The 20,486-nt window shown below is 46.0% G+C and overlaps 1 protein-coding gene across 1 annotated transcript in view; it reads left to right on the top strand.

Annotated features, from left to right (window-relative positions):
* LOC106601020 (zinc finger protein 385C) overlaps positions 1-20,486 on the top strand; it is a 206,870-nt gene that overhangs the window by 34,045 nt on the left and 152,339 nt on the right. The window lies entirely within an intron of this gene.

Here is a 20,486-nt window from a genome sequence, read left to right as displayed (position 1 = left end):
CTCTTACTGTCGTCCTAGTCTCTCTCTCTCTCTCTCTTACTGTCACCCTAGTCTCTCTATCTCTCTCTTACTGTCATCCTCGTCTTTCTATCTCTCTTACTGTCGTCCTAGTCTTGCTATCTCTCTCTTACTGTCATCCTAGTCTCTCTATCTCTCTCTTACTGTCGTCCTAGTCTCTCTCTCTCTCTTACTGTCACCCTAGTCTCTCTCTCTCTCTTACTGTCACCCTAGTCTCTCTCTCTCTCTCTCTCTCTCTCTCTTACTGTCACCCTAGTCTTGCTATCTCTCTCTTACTGTCATCCTAGTCTCTCTCTTTTTCTCTTTCTGTCATCCTAGTCTCTCTCTCTCTCTTACTGTCATCCTAGTCTCTCTCTCTCTCTCTCTCTCTCTTACTGTCATCCTAGTTTCTATCTCTCTCTTATTGTTGTCCGAGTCTCTCTCTCTCTCTTACTGTCATCCTAGTCTCTATCTCTCTCTTACTGTCATCCTAGTCTCTCTCTTTCTCTCTTACTGTCATCCTAGTCTCTATCTCTCTCTCACTGTCGTCCTAGTCTCTCTCTCTCTCTCTCTTACTGCCATCCTAGTCTCTATCGCTCTCTTACTGTCGTCCTAGTCTCTCTCTCTCTCTCTTTCTTACTGTCGTCCTAGTCTCTCTCTCTCTCTTACTGTCAACCTAGTCTCTCTATCTCTCTCTTACTGTCACCCTTGTCTCTCTATCTCTCTTACTGTCACCCTAGTCTCTCTATCTCTGTCTTACTGTCACCCTCATCTCTCTATCTCTCTTACTGTCACCCTAGTCTTGCTATCTCTCTCTTACTGTCATCCTAGTCTCTCTATCTCTCTCTTACTGTCGTCCTAGTCTTGCTATCTCTCTCTTACTGTCATCCTAGTCTCTCTATCTCTCTCTTACTGTCGTCCTAGTCTCTCTCTCTCTCTTACTGTCACCCTAGTCTCTCTATCTCTCTCTTACTGTCACTCTCGTCTCTCGATCTCTCTTACTGTCATCCTAGTCTCTCTATCTCTCTCTTACTGTCGTCCTAGTCTTGCTATCTCTCTCTTACTGTCATCCTAGTCTCTCTATCTCTCTCTTACTGTCTTCCTAGTCTCTCTCTCTCTCTCTCTTACTGTCAACCTAGTCTCTCTATCTCTCTCTTACTGTCACCCTCGTGTCTCTCTCTCTTACTGTCACCCTAGTCTCTCTATCTCTCTTACTGTCACCCTCATCTCTCTATCTCACTTACTGTCACCCTAGTCTTGCTATCTCTCTCTTACTGTCATCCTAGTCTCTCTATCTATCTCTTACTGTCGTCCTAGTCTCTCTCTCTCTTACTGTCACCCTAGTCTCTCTCTCTCTTACTGTCATCCTAGTCTCTCTATCTCTCTCTTACTGTCGTCCTAGTCTCTCTCTCTCTCTTACTGTCACCCTAGTCTCTCTATCTCTCTCTTACTGTCACTCTCGTCTCTCGATCTCTCTTACTGTCATCCTAGTCTCTCTATCTCTCTCTTACTGTCGTCCTAGTCTTGCTATCTCTCTCTTACTGTCATCCTAGTCTCTCTATCTCTCTCTTACTGTCTTCCTAGTCTCTCTCTCTCTCTCTCTTACTGTCAACCTAGTCTCTCTATCTCTCTCTTACTGTCACCCTCGTGTCTCTCTCTCTTACTGTCACCCTAGTCTCTCTATCTCTCTTACTGTCACCCTCATCTCTCTATCTCTCTTACTGTCACCCTAGTCTTGCTATCTCTCTCTTACTGTCATCCTAGTCTCTCTATCTATCTCTTACTGTCGTCCTAGTCTCTCTCTCTCTTACTGTCACCCTAGTCTCTCTCTCTCTTACTGTCACCCTAGTCTTGCTATCTCTCTCTTACTGTCATCCTAGTCTCTCTATCTCTCTCTTACTGTCGTCCTAGTCTCTCTCTCTCTCTTACTGTCACCCTAGTCTCTCTATCTCTCTCTTACTGTCACCCTCGTCTCTCTATCTCTCTTACTGTCGTCCTAGTCTTGCTATCTCTCTCTTACTGTCATCCTAGTCTCTCTATCTCTCTCTTACTGTCGTCCTAGTCTCTCTCTCTCTCTTACTGTCACCCTAGTCTCTCTCTCTCTCTTACTGTCCCCCTAGTCTCTCTCTCTCTCTCTCTCTCTCTCTCTCTCTTACTGTCACCCTAGTCTCTCTATCTCTCTCTTACTGTCGTCCTAGTCTCTCTCTCTCTTACTGTCACCCTAGTCTCTCTATCTCTCTCTTACTGTCACCCTCGTCTCTCTATCTCTCTCTTACTGTCATCCTAGTCTCTCTATCTCTCTCTTACTGTCGTCCTAGTCTTGCTATCTCTCTCTTACTGTCATCCTAGTCTCTCTATCTCTCTCTTACTGTCACCCTAGTCTCTCTATCTCTCTCTTACTGTCACCCTAGTCTTGCTATCTCTCTCTTACTGTCATCCTAGTCTCTCTATCTCTCTCTTACTGTCACCCTAGTCTTGCTATCTCTCTCTTACTGTCGTCCTAGCCTTGCTATCTCTCTCTTACTGTCATCCTAGTCTCTCTATCTCTCTCTTACTGTCGTCGTAGTCTCTCTCTCTCTCTTACTGTCACCCTAGTCTCTCTATCTCTCTCTTACTGTCACTCTCGTCTCTCGATCTCTCTTACTGTCATCCTAGTCTCTCTATCTCTCTCTTACTGTCGTCCTAGTCTTGCTATCTCTCTCTTACTGTCATCCTAGTCTCTCTATCTCTCTCTTACTGTCTTCCTAGTCTCTCTCTCTCTCTCTTTTACTGTCAACCTAGTCTCTCTATCTCTCTCTTACTGTCACCCTCGTGTCTCTATCTCTCTTACTGTCACCCTAGTCTCTCTATCTCTCTTACTGTCACCGTCATCTCTCTATCTCTCTTACTGTCACCCTAGTCTTGCTATCTCTCTCTTACTGTCATCCTAGTCTCTCTATCTCTCTCTTACTGTCGTCCTAGTCTCTCTCTCTCTCTCTCTTACTGTCACCCTAGTCTCTCTATCTCTCTCTTACTGTCATCCTCGTCTTTTTATCTCTCTTACTGTCGTCCTAGTCTTGCTATCTCTCTCTTACTGTCATCCTAGTCTCTCTATCTCTCTCTTACTGTCGTCCTAGTCTCTCTCTCTCTCTTACTGTCACCCTAGTCTCTCTCTCTCTCTTACTGTCACCCTAGTCTCTCTCTCTCTCTCTCTCTCTCTCTTACTGTCACCCTAGTCTTGCTATCTCTCTCTTACTGTCATCCTAGTCTCTCTCTTTTTCTCTTTCTGTCATCCTAGTCTCTCTCTCTCTCTTACTGTCATCCTAGTCTCTCTCTCTCTCTCTCTCTCTTACTGTCATCCTAGTCTCTATCTCTCTCTTATTGTTGTCCGAGTCTCTCTCTCTCTCTTACTGTCATCCTAGTCTCTATCTCTCTCTTACTGTCATCCTAGTCTCTCTCTTTCTCTCTTACTGTCATCCTAGTCTCTATCTCTCTCTCACTGTCGTCCTAGTCTCTCTCTCTCTCTCTCTTACTGCCATCCTAGTCTCTATCGCTCTCTTACTGTCGTCCTAGTCTCTCTCTCTCTCTCTTTCTTACTGTCGTCCTAGTCTCTCTCTCTCTCTTACTGTCAACCTAGTCTCTCTATCTCTCTCTTACTGTCACCCTTGTCTCTCTATCTCTCTTACTGTCACCCTAGTCTCTCTATCTCTGTCTTACTGTCACCCTCATTTCTCTATCTCTCTCTTACTGTCGTCCTAGTCTTGCTATCTCTCTCTTACTGTCATCCTAGTCTCTCTATCTCTCTCTTACTGTCGTCCTAGTCTCTCTCTCTCTCTTACTGTCACCCTAGTCTCTCTATCTCTCTCTTACTGTCACTCTCGTCTCTCGATCTCTCTTACTGTCATCCTAGTCTCTCTATCTCTCTCTTACTGTCGTCCTAGTCTTGCTATCTCTCTCTTACTGTCATCCTAGTCTCTCTATCTCTCTCTTACTGTCTTCCTAGTCTCTCTCTCTCTCTCTCTTACTGTCAACCTAGTCTCTCTATCTCTCTCTTACTGTCACCCTCGTGTCTCTCTCTCTTACTGTCACCCTAGTCTCTCTATCTCTCTTACTGTCACCCTCATCTCTCTATCTCTCTTACTGTCACCCTAGTCTTGCTATCTCTCTCTTACTGTCATCCTAGTCTCTCTATCTATCTCTTACTGTCGTCCTAGTCTCTCTCTCTCTTACTGTCACCCTAGTCTCTCTCTCTCTTACTGTCACCCTAGTCTTGCTATCTCTCTCTTACTGTCATCCTAGTCTCTCTATCTCTCTCTTACTGTCGTCCTAGTCTCTCTCTCTCTCTTACTGTCACCCTAGTCTCTCTATCTCTCTCTTACTGTCACCCTCGTCTCTCTATCTCTCTTACTGTCGTCCTAGTCTTGCTATCTCTCTCTTACTGTCATCCTAGTCTCTCTATCTCTCTCTTACTGTCGTCCTAGTCTCTCTCTCTCTCTTACTGTCACCCTAGTCTCTCTCTCTCTCTTACTGTCCCCCTAGTCTCTCTCTCTCTCTCTCTCTCTCTCTCTCTCTCTTACTGTCACCCTAGTCTCTCTATCTCTCTCTTACTGTCGTCCTAGTCTCTCTCTCTCTTACTGTCACCCTAGTCTCTCTATCTCTCTCTTACTGTCACCCTCGTCTCTCTATCTCTCTCTTACTGTCATCCTAGTCTCTCTATCTCTCTCTTACTGTCGTCCTAGTCTTGCTATCTCTCTCTTACTGTCATCCTAGTCTCTCTATCTCTCTCTTACTGTCACCCTAGTCTCTCTATCTCTCTCTTACTGTCACCCTAGTCTTGCTATCTCTCTCTTACTGTCATCCTAGTCTCTCTATCTCTCTCTTACTGTCACCCTAGTCTTGCTATCTCTCTCTTACTGTCGTCCCTAGCCTTGCTATCTCTCTCTTACTGTCATCCTAGTCTCTCTATCTCTCTCTTACTGTCGTCGTAGTCTCTCTCTCTCTCTTACTGTCACCCTAGTCTCTCTATCTCTCTCTTACTGTCACTCTCGTCTCTCGATCTCTCTTACTGTCATCCTAGTCTCTCTATCTCTCTCTTACTGTCGTCCTAGTCTTGCTATCTCTCTCTTACTGTCATCCTAGTCTCTCTATCTCTCTCTTACTGTCTTCCTAGTCTCTCTCTCTCTCTCTTTTACTGTCAACCTAGTCTCTCTATCTCTCTCTTACTGTCACCCTCGTGTCTCTATCTCTCTTACTGTCACCCTAGTCTCTCTATCTCTCTTACTGTCACCGTCATCTCTCTATCTCTCTTACTGTCACCCTAGTCTTGCTATCTCTCTCTTACTGTCATCCTAGTCTCTCTATCTCTCTCTTACTGTCGTCCTAGTCTCTCTCTCTCTCTTACTGTCACCCTAGTCTCTCTCTCTCTTACTGTCACCCTAGTCTTGCTATCTCTCTCTTACTGTCATCCTAGTCTCTCTATCTCTCTCTTACTGTCGTCCTAGTCTCTCTCTCTCTCTCTCTTACTGTCACCCTAGTCTCTCTATCTCTCTCTTACTGTCATCCTCGTCTTTCTATCTCTCTTACTGTCGTCCTAGTCTTGCTATCTCTCTCTTACTGTCATCCTAGTCTCTCTATCTCTCTCTTACTGTCGTCCTAGTCTCTCTCTCTCTCTTACTGTCACCCTAGTCTCTCTCTCTCTCTTACTGTCACCCTAGTCTCTCTCTCTCTCTCTCTCTCTCTCTCTTACTGTCACCCTAGTCTTGCTATCTCTCTCTTACTGTCATCCTAGTCTCTCTCTTTTTCTCTCTCTGTCATCCTAGTCTCTCTCTCTCTCTTACTGTCATCCTAGTCTCTCTCTCTCTCTCTCTCTCTCTTACTGTCATCCTAGTCTCTATCTCTCTCTTATTGTTGTCCGAGTCTCTCTCTCTCTCTTACTGTCATCCTAGTCTCTATCTCTCTCTTACTGTCATCCTAGTCTCTCTCTTTCTCTCTTACTGTCATCCTAGTCTCTATCTCTCTCTCACTGTCGTCCTAGTCTCTCTCTCTCTCTCTCTTACTGCCATCCTAGTCTCTATCGCTCTCTTACTGTCGTCCTAGTCTCTCTCTCTCTCTCTTTCTTACTGTCGTCCTAGTCTCTCTCTCTCTCTTACTGTCAACCTAGTCTCTCTATCTCTCTCTTACTGTCACCCTTGTCTCTCTATCTCTCTTACTGTCACCCTAGTCTCTCTATCTCTGTCTTACTGTCACCCTCATCTCTCTATCTCTCTTACTGTCACCCTAGTCTTGCTATCTCTCTCTTACTGTCATCCTAGTCTCTCTATCTCTCTCTTACTGTCGTCCTAGTCTTGCTATCTCTCTCTTACTGTCATCCTAGTCTCTCTATCTCTCTCTTACTGTCGTCCTAGTCTCTCTCTCTCTCTTACTGTCACCCTAGTCTCTCTATCTCTCTCTTACTGTCACCCTCGTCTCTCTATCTCTCTTACTGTCACCCTAGTCTTGCTATCTCTCTCTTACTGTCATCCTAGTCTCTCTATCTCTCTCTTACTGTCGTCCTAATCTCTCTCTCTCTCTTACTGTCACCCTAGTCTCTCTCTCTCTCTTACTGTCACCCTAGTCTCTCTCTCTGTCTCTTACTGTCACCCTGGTCTCTCTCTCTCTCTTACTGTCACCCTAGTCTCTCTATCTCTCTTACTGTCACCCTAGTCTTGCTATCTCTCTCTTACTGTCATCCTAGTCTCTCTCTCTCTCTTACTGTCATCCTAGTCTCTATCTCTCTCTTATTGTTGTCCTAGTCTCTCTCTCTCTCTTACTGTCATCCTAGTCTCTATCTCTCTCTCTTACTGTCATCCTAGTCTCTCTCTCTCTCTCTTACTGTCATCCTAGTCTCTCTCTCTCTCTTACTGTCATCCTAGTCTCTCTCTCTCTTACTGTCATCCTAGTCTCTCTCTCTCTCTCTCTCTCTCTCTCTTACTGCCATCCTAGTCTCTCTCTCTCTCTTACTGTCATCCTAGTCTCTCTCTCTCTCTCTCTTACTGTCATTCTAGTCTCTATCTCTCTCTTACTGTCGTCCTAGTCTCTCTCTCTCTCTCTTACTGTCATCCTAGTCTCTCTCTCTCTCTTACTGTCATCCTAGTCTCTCTCTCTCTTACTGTCATCCCAGTCTCTCTCTCTCTCTTACTGACATCCTAGTCTCTCTCTCTCTTACTGTCATCCTAGTCTCTCTCTCTTACTGTCATCCTAGTCTCTCTCTCTCTTACTGTCGTCCTAGTCTCTCTCTCTCTCTCTCTCTCTCTCTCTCTCTCTCTCTGTCTCTCTCTCTCTTACTGTCACCCTAGTCTCTCTATCTCTCTCTTACTGTCATCCTAGTCTCTCTCTCTCCCACTGTCATCCTAGTCTCTCTCTCTCTCTCTCTCTCTCTCTTACTGTCATCCTAGTCTTTATCTCTTCCTCTTTTCTTCCCCCTCCCTCCCTCCCTCCCTCCTCCCTCCCTCCCTCCTCCTCCCTCCCTCCCTCCTCCCTCCCTCCCTCCCTCCCTCCTCCCTCCCTGTCTCTCTCTCTCTCTCTCTCGCTCTCTCCTTCCTTCCTTCCCTCTCTCTCTCTCCCTCCCTCCCTCCCTCCCTCCTTCCCTCTCCCATTGAGCTAATATTAGGCAGAAGGTATAATTGCTGTGTGAGCTTGCTCTGTTCAGGGACCTGGGATGACAAGGGGCTAATTAGCCCAGGGACTTCTGATTAAGGAGAGAGGAGGGGGTCCTACCGGGGATAAATCACTCTATTACCCAAAAGGAGGACTAATCAGAGGGGAAGAGCACCCAGGCCCCGGGAGAATGTGGGACAAGGAATGTGGGACAGTTTTGACTCCATGTGCCTCTAGATAGTTACTGCAGACAGTTGGAAGTGGCATATTAGTCAAATGACTAACATAATCAACAGGGGACAATTCAATCATCCACATTTAGCTCTCTATAAAGATGAAGTGTAGCAACATGGTGGTTGTTGTTGGAGATGTGCCTTGAAAGTGAAGCCACATCATGTTGTCTAAACATTAAGGAGCTAATTCCCAGAGGAAAGGGTTTGACGGGGATTATGTATGAGGCAGTGCTATGCTGATGTAAGCAATAACTGTACAAATACAAGTTAGTGTACTGTACCCCTCAAAACAGTTTGAATAAGAAGAGAAAGACATGGATTGTTACAGTATTTGCTTGAAGGTTCCCTCTTCTGTTCATCAAACAGGGTGTTTCAGTTACATGTTGATGTTTATTGGGAAGAATCTTGGATCTTGAAAATTGGCTATATATTGTAAAAAATCATGATAATGTTTTATTTGTTTAAGTAAACGTTAGGGTTAGTCAAAAGGTTAGCAATGTGGTTAAGGTTAGGGTTAAGGTTATGGTTAGGATTAAAATCCGTTTTTTATGACTTTGTGGCTGTGCCAGCTAGTGACTACCCTGCAGAGCTGCCTCCGGCACATGACTCATCACAATAACTTCCAACCTGCATTTCTGTCCCCCAACTAATCCATCAGATTTGGTCTTTTAGCATTCTGTCATTCATCTGTATTCCTTCCAGTTGCATAGTCTGACAAGGTAATGAGAGACAGTACATGAAAGCGGGTGTGTGTGTGTGTGTGTGTGTGTGTGAGTGTGTGAGTGTGTGTGTGTGTGTGTGTGTGTGCGTGCGTGCGTGCGTGCGTGCGTGCGTGGAGGCGCTGACTAGCCCAGGAACACAACACAGGGACATTACACCACTGACACTCTGGGACCAATTACTAGCCGACAGCGGATGGTTTGACCTCCATTTATAATATTTATTCTGTATAGGCTGTGTCTTTTCCATTGAAATGTACTGCCATCTATCACTGACTACTGCTCTCTGCCTCACAGGTAGCTACAACCATGTAATAGTTTGCTCCCGAGTGGTGCAGCGGTCTATGGCACTGAATCTCAGTGCTCGAGGCGACACTACAGAACCTGGTTCAATCCCGGGCTGTATCACAACCGGCTGTGTCATAGGAGTCCGATAGGGTGGCGCACAATTGGCACAGCGTCGTCCGGGTCAGGGGAGGGTGTGGCCGGGGTAGGCTGTCATTGTAAAATAAGAATTTATTCTTTACTGGCTTGCCTAGTGAAATAAAGGTTCAATAAAAATGAAACATTTAAATAAATAGTCATACACTTCCAGCCAGGGGCAGACTGAGACCAGAGATCATCCCGTGCATTTCTAACACACTGGCCCATTTTTGGAAATGTCCTGAGAGGGACTGAGCACGTCAATATACGTCGATCTCGCGCTCACCGAAAAAATGAAAAAATGATGGTACAACACGGCTCGGGTTAATGACCACTGCACCACAGCAGTTCATAATGCTCTAGAACAGTGGTTCCCAAACTTTTTATAGTCCAGTACCCCTTCAAACATTCAACCTCCAGCTGCGTACCCCCTCTAGCACCAGGGTCAGCGCACTCTCAAATGTAGTTTTTTTCCATCATTGTAAGCCTGCCACACACACACTATACAATACATTTATTAAACATAAGAATGAGTGTGAGTTTTTGTCACGACCCGGCTTGTGGGAAGGGACAAAGAGCTCTTATAGGACCAGGGCACAAATAATAAAATAATTATAATCAATAGTTTTGCTCTTTATTTAACCATCTTACATATAAACCCTTATTTGTTCATCAAAAATTGAATCACTCACCACAGGTTAATGAGAAGGGTGTGCTTGAAAGGATGGACATAACTCTGCAATGTTGGGTTGTATTGCAGAGTCTCAGTCTTAAATAATTTTCCACACACAGTCTGTGCTTGTATTTAGTTTTCATGTTAGTGAGGGCCGAGAATCCACTCTCACATAGGTACGTGGTTGCAAAGGTCATCAGTGTCTTAACAGCGCGATATGCCAAGGCAGGATACTCTGAGCGCAGCCCAATCCAGAAATCTGGCAGTGGCTTCTGATTAAATTTTCACAGAACCACTTGTTGCAATTTCGATGAGGCTCTCTTGTTCAGATATCGGTAAGTGGACTGGAGGCAGGGCATGAAAAGGGATAACGAATCCAGTTGTTTGTGTCATCCGTTTCGGTGAAGTACTTGTGTAATTGCGCACCCAACTCATTCAGGTGCTTCCATATATCACATTTGACATTGTCTGTAAACTTGAGTTCATTTGCACGCATAAAATCATACAATGATGGAAATACCTGTGTGTTGTCCTTGTTAATGCAGACAGAGAAGAGCTCCTACTTCTTAATCATAGCCTCAATTTTGTCTTGCACATTGAATATAGTTGCGGAGAGTCCCTGTAATCCTAGATTCAGATCATTCAGGAGAGAAAAAACATCACCCAGATAGGTCAGTCGTGTGAGAAACTCGTCATCACGCAAGAGGTCAGACAAGTGAAAACTATGGTCAGTAAAGAAAAGGCCTCTTTAGGCTCGTCTCTCAATTTTAAAAAAGTGTCAGTACTTTGCCACTTGATAACCAGCGCACTTCTGTATGTTGTAAAAGCGTTACATGGTCGCTGCATATTTCATTGCATAGTGCAGAAAATACACGAGAGTTAAGGGTCCTTGCTTTAACAAAGTTAACCATTTTCACTGTAGTGTCCAAAATGTCTTTCAAGCTGTCAGGCATTCCCTTGGCAACAAGAGCCAATCGGTGGATGCTGCAGTGTACCCAACTGCTTGCACGTGCGTTACCACTCCACTATGTCTCCCTGTCATGGCTTTTGCGCCATCAGTACAGATACCAACACATCTTGACCACCAAAGTCCATTTGATGTCACAAAACTGTACAGTACTTTACAAATATCCTCTCCTGTTGTCCTGGTTTCCTGTAGTTTGCAGAAGAGGATGTCTTCCTTAATTGACCCCCGTAAACGTAACGGACATATACCAGGAGCTGTGCCAGGCCCGCCACGTCTTGACTCATCCAGCTTTAACGCATAGAATTCACTGGCTTGTATGTGAAGTAGTAATTGTTTCAAAACATCTCCTGCCATGTCACTGATGCATTGTGAAACAGTGTTGTTTGATGAAGGCATTGTCTGTATAGTTTTTTGGGGCTTTTCCCCCAGCATTCCCCCAGCCATATCCGCGGCAGCAGGAAGAATTAAGTCCTCCACAATAGTATGGGGCTTGCCTGTCCTAGCCACTCAGTAGCTCACCATATAAGATGCTTCTAGCGCCTTCTTATTAATGGTATCTGTTGCTTTTATACATGTCTTACTACTCGAAAGTCATCTTAACTCTCGCTCAAAAAACTCCTGTGGATTATTTTTCAAATTGGCATGTTTTGTTTCTAAATGTCTGCACAAGAGTGAAGGTTTCATTGAGTTGTGAGATAGTACTTTTGCACATATAACACACTGTGGCTGAGGAAAGGCACTACTCCCAATATAAGTGAACCCCAAATCAATGTAGTTATTTGCGCCTCTTCGATGGTCCAACGTCCCTGTCTGTTGTTCAGTGCTTTCCCGGGTAAGGGGGCAGTAGCTCTTTGACTGAATCAGATTCACAACTGTCAGTGTGCATGCTAGCTGGGCTAACAACAAATATACAATTACTGATGCTAGCATTGGATGCGCTCGTTGAAGCAGAACAACTTGTGTCGTTGACAGGTGTAGTAGAGCTGGTAGTAGCAGTACTACCAGTAGAGCTGGTATGTGTGTCTATGGACGCGGGCTTTACTTTCTTTAACCATTTATCAATTTTCGAGCAAACTGAATGAGCAACAGCTACGTTTGGCTACGTACGGACCGTTAGTGGAATTCCCCGCGAGAGAGTAACGGTTAATGTGATTAGATGTTAATTATTTGTCTAGGCTACCCGTATTTGACATTGTGTTGTTTTTTCGCTGAACACTCGAGGGTTTGATTTTATTATTGCCAGTGAAACGAGGAAACTCAGGCAAGGAAAAAACCTCACCCAAATGTCTAGCCCCGTTGGAAAATATAAATCGACTGTTTGAAGATGAAAATGTTATATTATTTTTTAAAATGGGAATCACATTTCTATTTGGCGTACCCCCCACGGCATTGCGCGTACCCCAGTTTGGGTATACCTGATCTAGAAAGCAGAGTGCTTGATGATACGAAATGGAAACAGCATTGTTTATTATTATTTAGTTTTATGCACTAACCTTAACCACTCGGAATTAATACCTACACTTAACCCTTTGAGCTGTTTCTGTTTGAACTCTGTAACCATGCGGAATGAACCCTGTAACCACGCGGAATGAACCCTGTAACCACGCGGAATAAATGGGTCAAATATCGACGTTTGTTCATTTACGTCAAATCCCAAAGTGAAACTATGCGATCGGGTGGAATAATTATGATTTTGCGCAAAAAAACGACATTTTAACCAGATAACAAAGATGCACCAGCCTATCTGGAATGTGCCTGAACTACCAGTCCGTTTCTGGCTCAAGACTTTTACACTTCATACAGTCCTTATAGTGTGCTTCATGTCTTTGGTCCGAGAGGTTTTATGTTCCGTATCTTTTCTACAGTATGTTTCTTCTCATCTTCATAACAAATGCATTGGATGTGTTATACTAAGTATGTGTTGTGTGTTTTCTCTCTATTGTGTATGATGCTCTGGTTGAGGTATTGTTAGAGTATTTACTGTCTCTCTTTGTTTGCTGTGAGTCTGCAGTTGGAGGGTTCTCCACTCTGCCTTTTGAAATGCAGGCACCGTCAGAATTTTACGCCACAGATAATGAATAGAGCCAGCCATGAACAAGCAGCCCTTTAAATTACAACAGACTGGCCCTGCACGCTCTGCTGCCTCTCAGAGCTCCCCATCTCCTCCTCTTCCTCCATCACCCCATCCCACTACACCTCCAGCATAAAACACAACAGCAACCAGGGAGGTGGGTGTGTGTGTGTGTGTGTGTGTGTGTGTGTGTGTGTGTGTGTGTGTGTGTGTGTGTGTGTGTGTGTGTGTGTGTGTGTGTGTGTGCCTGTGGTCCACGAAAACTTGCCGAATGGTCTGAAGTGACGTGATATTTTCACTTTTCTCAGACTTCTTTCATACTTGTATTGGTCTGAATAGTGTTAATGATTTCAAACTGACAATTATTTTCATAAACACACTTTACCTTGTAACTCTCTTCTGAGAAGGCAGTTGGTTTGTTTCCTCTGCCTGTGTGTGTGTGTGGATGGGTGTGAGAGAAATAGAGAGAGAGGTTGAATGTATTTGCCTGTGTGTCTGTCGGTCTGCGTGCCTGACTGTGTCTTTGTTTGCGTAATGTTAGAGGAGTGTGTTTCATTAGGCTGTGTTTAATGAGGTACATCCTGGTGTTATTTCAAAATGCCCTCTTCACTCAGAGAGAGAGAGAGAGAGAGAGAGAGAGAGAGAGAGAGAGAGAGAGAGAGAGAGAGAGAGAGAGAGAGAGAGAGAGAGAGAGAGAGAGAGAGAGAGAGAGAGAGAGAGAGAGAGAGAGAGAGAGAGAGAGAGAGAGAGAGAGAGAGAGAGAGAGAGAGAGAGAGAGAGAGAGAGAGAGAGAGAGAGAGAGAGAGAGAGAGAGAGAGAGAGAGAGAGAGAGAGAGAGAGAGAGAGAGAGAGAGAGAGAGAGAGAGAGAGAGAGAGAGAGAGAGAGAGAGAGAGAGAGAGAGAGAGAGAGAGAGAGAGAGAGAGAGAGAGAGACAGAGAGAGAGAGAGAGAGAGAGAGAGAGAGAGAGAGAGAGAGAGAGAGAGAGAGAGAGAGAGAGAGAGAGAGAGAGAGAGAGAGAGAGAGAGAGAGAGAGAGAGAGAGAGAGAGAGAGAGAGAGAGAGAGAGAGAGACAGAGAGAGAGAGAGAGACAGAGAGAAAGAGAGAGAGAGAGAGAGAGAGAGAGAGAGAAGCCACATCACTCTTGGATCTGAATCCCTATGAATGATCACGTCTAGTTTAAGGGCTTGACTCATCCCTTAGGAGGTAGGTGTGTGTTGGGCAGGGGGTGGATGTGTGATGGTATATGTTTGTAGATGTGTATGTTTATTGATGATGGAGGATCATTTGTTTACCGTGCTTGTCTTTAATCAACACTACATGTTTACCTGGCTCTCTGCTATGTGGGTCATGTATGTTCAGGGGTCATGTATGTTCAGGGGTCATGCATGTTCAGGGGTCATGCATGTTCAGGGGTCATGCATGTTCAGGGGTCATGCATGTTCAGGGGTCATGCATGTTCAGGGGTCATGCATGTTCAGGGGTCATGTATGTTCAGGGGTCATGTATGTTCAGGGGTCATGTATGTTCAGGGGTCATGCATGTTCAGGGGTCATGCATGTTCAGGGGTCATGTATGTTCAGGGGTCATGTATGTTCAGGGGTCATGTATGTTCAGGGGTCATGTATGTTCAGGGGTCATGTATGTTCAGCAGCTAAAACAAGCCTAGCAGTGCATGGCTTGCTAGAAAGAGTAGGCACAGGTTCTGTAATTCCACTTTGCAAAGTTTAGCTAGGTTGAACCAAGGGATTGACGTGGTATTTCTTGTTAGAGCGAGGTCTGGAGAGTGTCTCGCCAAGTACCATTAGCTCTGTATAGATTAGCTGGCTCTATGTGTTCGACCTGGCTACCGTGTGTGTGTTGTTGAGTGTAGCTCTGTGTGTGTGTTGTTGAGTGTAGCTGTGTGTGTGTGTGTTGTTGAGTGTAGCTGTGTGTGTGTGTTGTTGAGCGTAGCTTGTGTGTGTGTGTGTGTGTGTGTGTTGTTGAGTGTAGCTGTGTGTGTGTGTTGTTGAGTGTAGCTGTGTGTGTGTGTGTGTTCTCTGTGTGTGTGTGTTGTTAAGCTGAGTTAGCCGTGGAATCCAGTGGAGTGTGTCTGGCTAATTTGTGTGGAAGCAGGATTCCCTGGAGAGTGTGTGCGTGGGAGGGGAACAGAGGCCCTCCACGCAGCCCACCTGGGCCTCCGGGGGCCGGGGCCCAGCGTCTGGAGGGTGTGTGGGCCCTGAGAGCCTCCTCCAGCCCTCGCTCCGGGCCACTCTCAGGGAGACACCAGTCACTCTCTCACCCCTGCTGACGTCAGGCCCTGCTACACTCAGCACACAGGGGCCAGGCTGTATGGCCAGGCAAGAGGGCCAGGCAGTGCAGGTGACACATGCTCTCAGTGTATGAGCACACATGCCCACACAGTTTATCAAACTCAGAGACAGAAATGTGGTATATTTTAGATAGATGCTTTATCAAACACAGAGCAACTTAGCCAGCATTACTTCGCCTGCTTGTTCTCAGAGATGTCCGTCTTACCTAGTTAGAACAGGAATCACACATTAGGTTTTTAGAAGTCTCACAAAGCCGTTACTAGCTTTATAGAAGTAGCATGAGGGAGACATATCCCCAACGCTTCGCCTGCTGTCGCCTGCTCTGACCGTCTCCGGCCCAGCAGCTCCCTAAGGGGTAGTTGGACACTTACACTGGCCTGCATCCCAAATGCCACCATACTCAGTGCCCTATGGGCCCTGGTCAAAAGTAGCGCGCTATAAAGTGTGGCATTTGGGATGCAGACAGGTTCTAAGAACTGGAGCTGTGGCCACTTGGCATCGTGTTCTCAACCTGGCACAAAACATCCCCCTGAGGGTTTGCAAACTTTTTCCTCTGCTAACCACTGGCGCATGAGGGCTCAGACTCAAGTCACTCAGCTCAGTGGTAGAGTTACACTACTTTGCCATACCGTATTGTGACAGCCAAGCATGGCTTTTTAGACCAAGTGACTGATGTATGTACTGTGCACTACTGTTCTGACACATTAACATTACTATAAGTGCTTTTTTATCAACAAACACTCTAATGTATTTCAATGCCATACTCAGGAAACATTTTGCAACTTTTATGATCTGGTGTGCATTTTTCACTGACTATATTTCCAGTTGATTTGTTAAGTTCCCCCATAATGACACATGTTCAGTGGAGCTTGTTCGCCACAGTCAGGAAAGCTATTTGCATGTTAATGTCCTCGCCATCGCGGCTCTATTAAGCAGCGTTTGGATGTTTGATATCTGCGTTAACTTCCACTGGCAGAGCAGAGGCAGCATCTGACTGAGCAGCAGAGCTCTTTGCCCAAAGTCATTATTAAAGTGCTGGAAAAGAGCACAGAACTCCTTGAGTGTGAAAGGCCCTCCATGGAGGTGTGTGTGTGTGTGTGTGTGTGTGTGTGTGTGTGTGTGTGTGTGTGTGTGTGTGTGTGTGTGTGTGTGTGTGTGTGTGTGTGTGTGTGTGTGTGTGTGTGTGTGTGTGTGTGTGTGTGTGTGTGTGTGTGTGTGTGTGCGCGCGTGTGTGTGTGAAATGGGTTTCGTTTCACAGAGAAGGGGATAATAGGCACTTTGGCAAGCACACCAGTGGAGCGACGTGAGCTGTTTAGCAACAGGCTATTGTTGTGAACGGACCTTACCTGATTTCCTATTATACTGTTCATTTCCATGACTTACACATGAACATTGACTTTACATGAATAAAACTGAAACATTACAATAACTGTTTATGAATAAAATACATTATATGGAGACTGACACCCCATAAGCACTTACAATGATAAACAAGTTTTCTTCACTTCCCAACTCACCCCCTGGTAAGAAGCATAGGATTCCGTCTGTGTACAGTTCTACAGTCAATCATGTTTTTACTGGACTGGTGTGGCGGCCATGTTGTTTCTGGACTGTGCATTCCCATTTATAAGACAGCTGTTTGATCCAGGCTCATTCACTATACATTACTGCAACTCCCACCACAATATTTGGGCTTTAGAATGAAAGAGATGAACACAGGAAGCATTCACTACTCTCAGACCTCTGCTCTGGCTGGACAAGGAAGAGAGGTGGAGGATGGCTGGAGAACAGAGGGAGGGAGAGAAGGAGGGATGAATGGAGATTTGGTCCTCATACAGGAGCTTTTCCGTGTGGTAAAGTGGTCGAAGCAGAGATGATAAAGACACATTTCTTCCTTATCGAGAAACCTTAAAAGGACAAAGAACAGGACAGCCTCATTCTCTCACAGACACACGAACGTACACACTCACATTTTAAATACTTCATTTCAATCCACAAATCGTGTTACATTCAAGAAGGATTCAACCATTTCAGAGGTCTTTGTATACTTGGACTCTTAGACACACACACACACGCACGCACGCACACACACACACACACACACACACACACACACACACACACACACACACACACTTCGTCTTCATTCTCTCTCTCTCTCTCACACAATCCTCCTCAGTCAGAGTCCTGCTAGTCTTAGCCTCTGGTGTGTGTTGACACTCCAAACTGCCTGCTGGCACTGTTCACAATACACCCTCTGTAACTTTGTGTGTGTGTGTGTGTGTGTGTGTGTGTGTGTGTGTGTGTGTGTGTGTGTGTGTGTGTGTGTGTGTGTGTGTGTGTGTGTGTGTGTGTGTGTGTGTGTGGCTGCATGTGTTTTTGCATAATATGACTCATACCACTAGTTTCCAGTCCTCTCTTACACATGCACGTATTTATATGTTTTCCTAATTTTCAGGAAAATATGTTTTTACAGTTCATGAGTACTGCACATATACCTCCTGTAATACAACATCCCTATCCACTATCCTCTCCTGTCTGTACCACACTAGGTTCCGCCCCTGGTACAACCAATGGGCATTCAACCTTTTTATTGGGGTCATCTTCCATTGTCTTAGAAGACCATTAACTGCCCCCAGGTCATTCACAGCTAGCTCTGTAGAAGCCTCCATTATAAACTGGGTGGTTCGAGTCCTGAATGCTGATTGGCTGACAGCCATGGTATATCATGCCACGGTCGTATATCACGGGTATGAGAAAACATGTATTTTACTGCTCTAATTACATTGGTAACCAGTTCATAATAGCAGTAAGGCACCTCGGGGGTTTGTGGTAAATGGCCTATGTACTGTACCACGGCTAAGGACTGTGTCTAGGTACTCCGCGTTGCATCGTGGGGAAGAACAGCGCTTAGACGTGGTATATTGGCTATATACCACACCCCCTCAGGCCTTATTGCTTCATTCTAAAAGATGAAGAGAACATTCTACACTCAACATATAGAATGAGTGGTGCTGGCTACACTGGCCAGGCTTGGAAAAGAGTACTTCTACGACCCCTATTCCCAGAATGTCTGTTCTGTCTCATACGAAAGCTATCTGGTTGTATATATAGACCGCTAAACGCTTCCCTAAAATACAGAGTGGGACTCATCTGGGGAAATGTCAATGGAGTCTTATACTCCAGTTTAATCTGATTCTGGCTACGGATAGAGACTTTAATAACCATCACAATGATTGGAGTGGTTCAGTCCCTACACTTAATCCAGACGCTATTTATTCTTGTGTGTGTGTGTGTGTGTGTGTGTGTGTGTGTGTGTGTGTGTGTGTGTGTGTGTGTGTGTGTGTGTGTGTGTGTGTGTGGGTCTAATCCACCTAAAATAATCTCCATGGAGCACGACAGGGTTGGCTGGGGTTTGGCAGTGTTGAGGCGTTAGGATCCATGTGTCACAGTTGCTAATGGTGGCTGGACAGTAGACGTGTCCGTGTGTGTGCGTGCGTGTGCGCGGGTGTTTGTGTGCACGTGCCGTATGTGTGTGTTACAGACCCAAGGGGAAAAGCTCCCTGTCGATATCTCCCAATGGAATTCTATTCCACCTCCTGTCTAGCGGTAAAGCTCGGCGCTGATTGATCCAGTCTGGGATCTCTGGTTTGGTCAGAGAGATGTAACAATAGATCAGTATGATAACATCACGAGACTCTTGGTTTTCTCTCAGGGTTTTCACTTCATTTACCAAAGGGTTGTTTTCGCCCACAGACTCAAGCAGCATCTCTTCACTTCAGACATCTCTTTGTCAGTGTAGACTTGACACAGCAGGCACTGAATCATCTGGTCAATTTATGGTGTCAATGTCTGACTACATTACTGTGTGGGAGTGTAGGTGCGTGGTGTGTGGGAGTGTAGGTGCGTGGTGTGTGTGAGTGTAGGAGCGTGGTGTGTGTGAGTGTAGGAGCGTGGTGTGTGGGAGTGTAGGAGCGTGGTGTGTGGGAGTGTAGGTGCGTGGTGTGTGGGAGTGTAGGTGCGTGGTGTGTGGGAGTGTAGGTGCGTGGTGTGTGTGAGTGTAGGAGCGTGGTGTGTGTGAGTGTAAGAGCGTGGTGTGTGTGAGTGTAGGAGCGTGGTGTGTGTGAGTGTAGGAGCGTGGTGTGTGTGAGTGTAGGAGCGTGGTGTGTGTGAGTGTAGGAGCGTGGTGTGTGTGAGTGTATGAGCGGGGTGTGTGTTTGTGTAGGAGCGGGGTGTGTGTGAGTGTAGGAGCGGGGTGTGTGTGAGTGTAGGAGCGTGGTGTGTGTGAGTGTAAGAGCGTGGTGTGTGTGAGTGTAGGAGCGTGGTGTGTGTGAGTGTAGGAGCGGGGTGTGTGTGAGTGTAGGAGCGGGGTGTGTGTGAGTGTAGGAGCGTGGTGTGTGTGAGTGTAGGAGCGTGGTGTGTGTGAGTGTAGGAGCGTGGTGTGTGTGAGTGTAAGAGCGTGGTGTGTGTGAGTGTAGGAGCGTGGTGTGTGTGAGTGTAGGAGCGGGGTGTGTGTGAGTGAGTACAAGTGAGTGAGTACAAAAAAAGATTCAGTGAGTACAAATGTGATGGAAAAGGGTTTGAATTACATGCAAAGCCCCCCTGCCCACTTTATCCTGTCCCCCTCCAACCCCTACCCACCCCAAAATGACCCCCTTTTTTATCCTGTCCCCCTCCAACCCCTACCCACCCCAAAATGACCCCCTTTTTATCCTGTCCCCCTCAACCCCTACCCACCCCAAAATGACCCCCTTTTTATCCTGTCCCCCTCAACCCCTACCCACCCCAAAATGACCCCCTTTTATCCTGTCCCCATCCAACCCCTACCCACCCCAAAATGACCCCCTTTTTATCCTGTCCCCCTCAACCCCTACCCACCCCAAAAAGCCCCCTTTTATTCTGTCCCCCTCAGGCTGAACCCAGCCTTCTCATGCCACTGCTCTAGCTGTTGTCAACAGCCCAATCCCAAATCCACCCCTAGACTGTCCTACGCTCACATATGTCACCCACAGGGAGAAGGCTGAGAGGGAGTGTGTGTTATTGTGACCGCTACCTAGCCTCCTGGTATCACACAATCACACACACACACACACACACACACACACACACACACACACACACACACACACACACACACACACACACATGGACACGCACGCACGCACCTACACACACATTCTCATTGACTGGCCTCTACACACTCATCCACTCTCACGTTAGGTCTTCCCCTCGGAATGACATCATCTGCTTATGGAAGTGCCTCTAAATACACACATTAGTTAACAAGCACAGCAACATGGCTGTGGTATGGAGGGAGGGAGGGAGGGAGGGAGGGAGGGAGGGGTGACTCCTGGCATTGAGTGATATCTAATCAACGTGTTTGTCCCACAGAGACAGTGACGCGAGGAGGGGGAGGGGTTTGCATCCACTGCAGGTTTGCATCCTGTTGCTAGAGTGACAAACTATTGTAGTATGTTGT

This window comes from Salmo salar, chromosome ssa03 (genome assembly GCF_905237065.1).
Source record: "Salmo salar chromosome ssa03, Ssal_v3.1, whole genome shotgun sequence".
NCBI lineage: Eukaryota > Metazoa > Chordata > Actinopteri > Salmoniformes > Salmonidae > Salmo > Salmo salar.
This window is presented reverse-complemented; position numbering and strand designations above follow the sequence as displayed.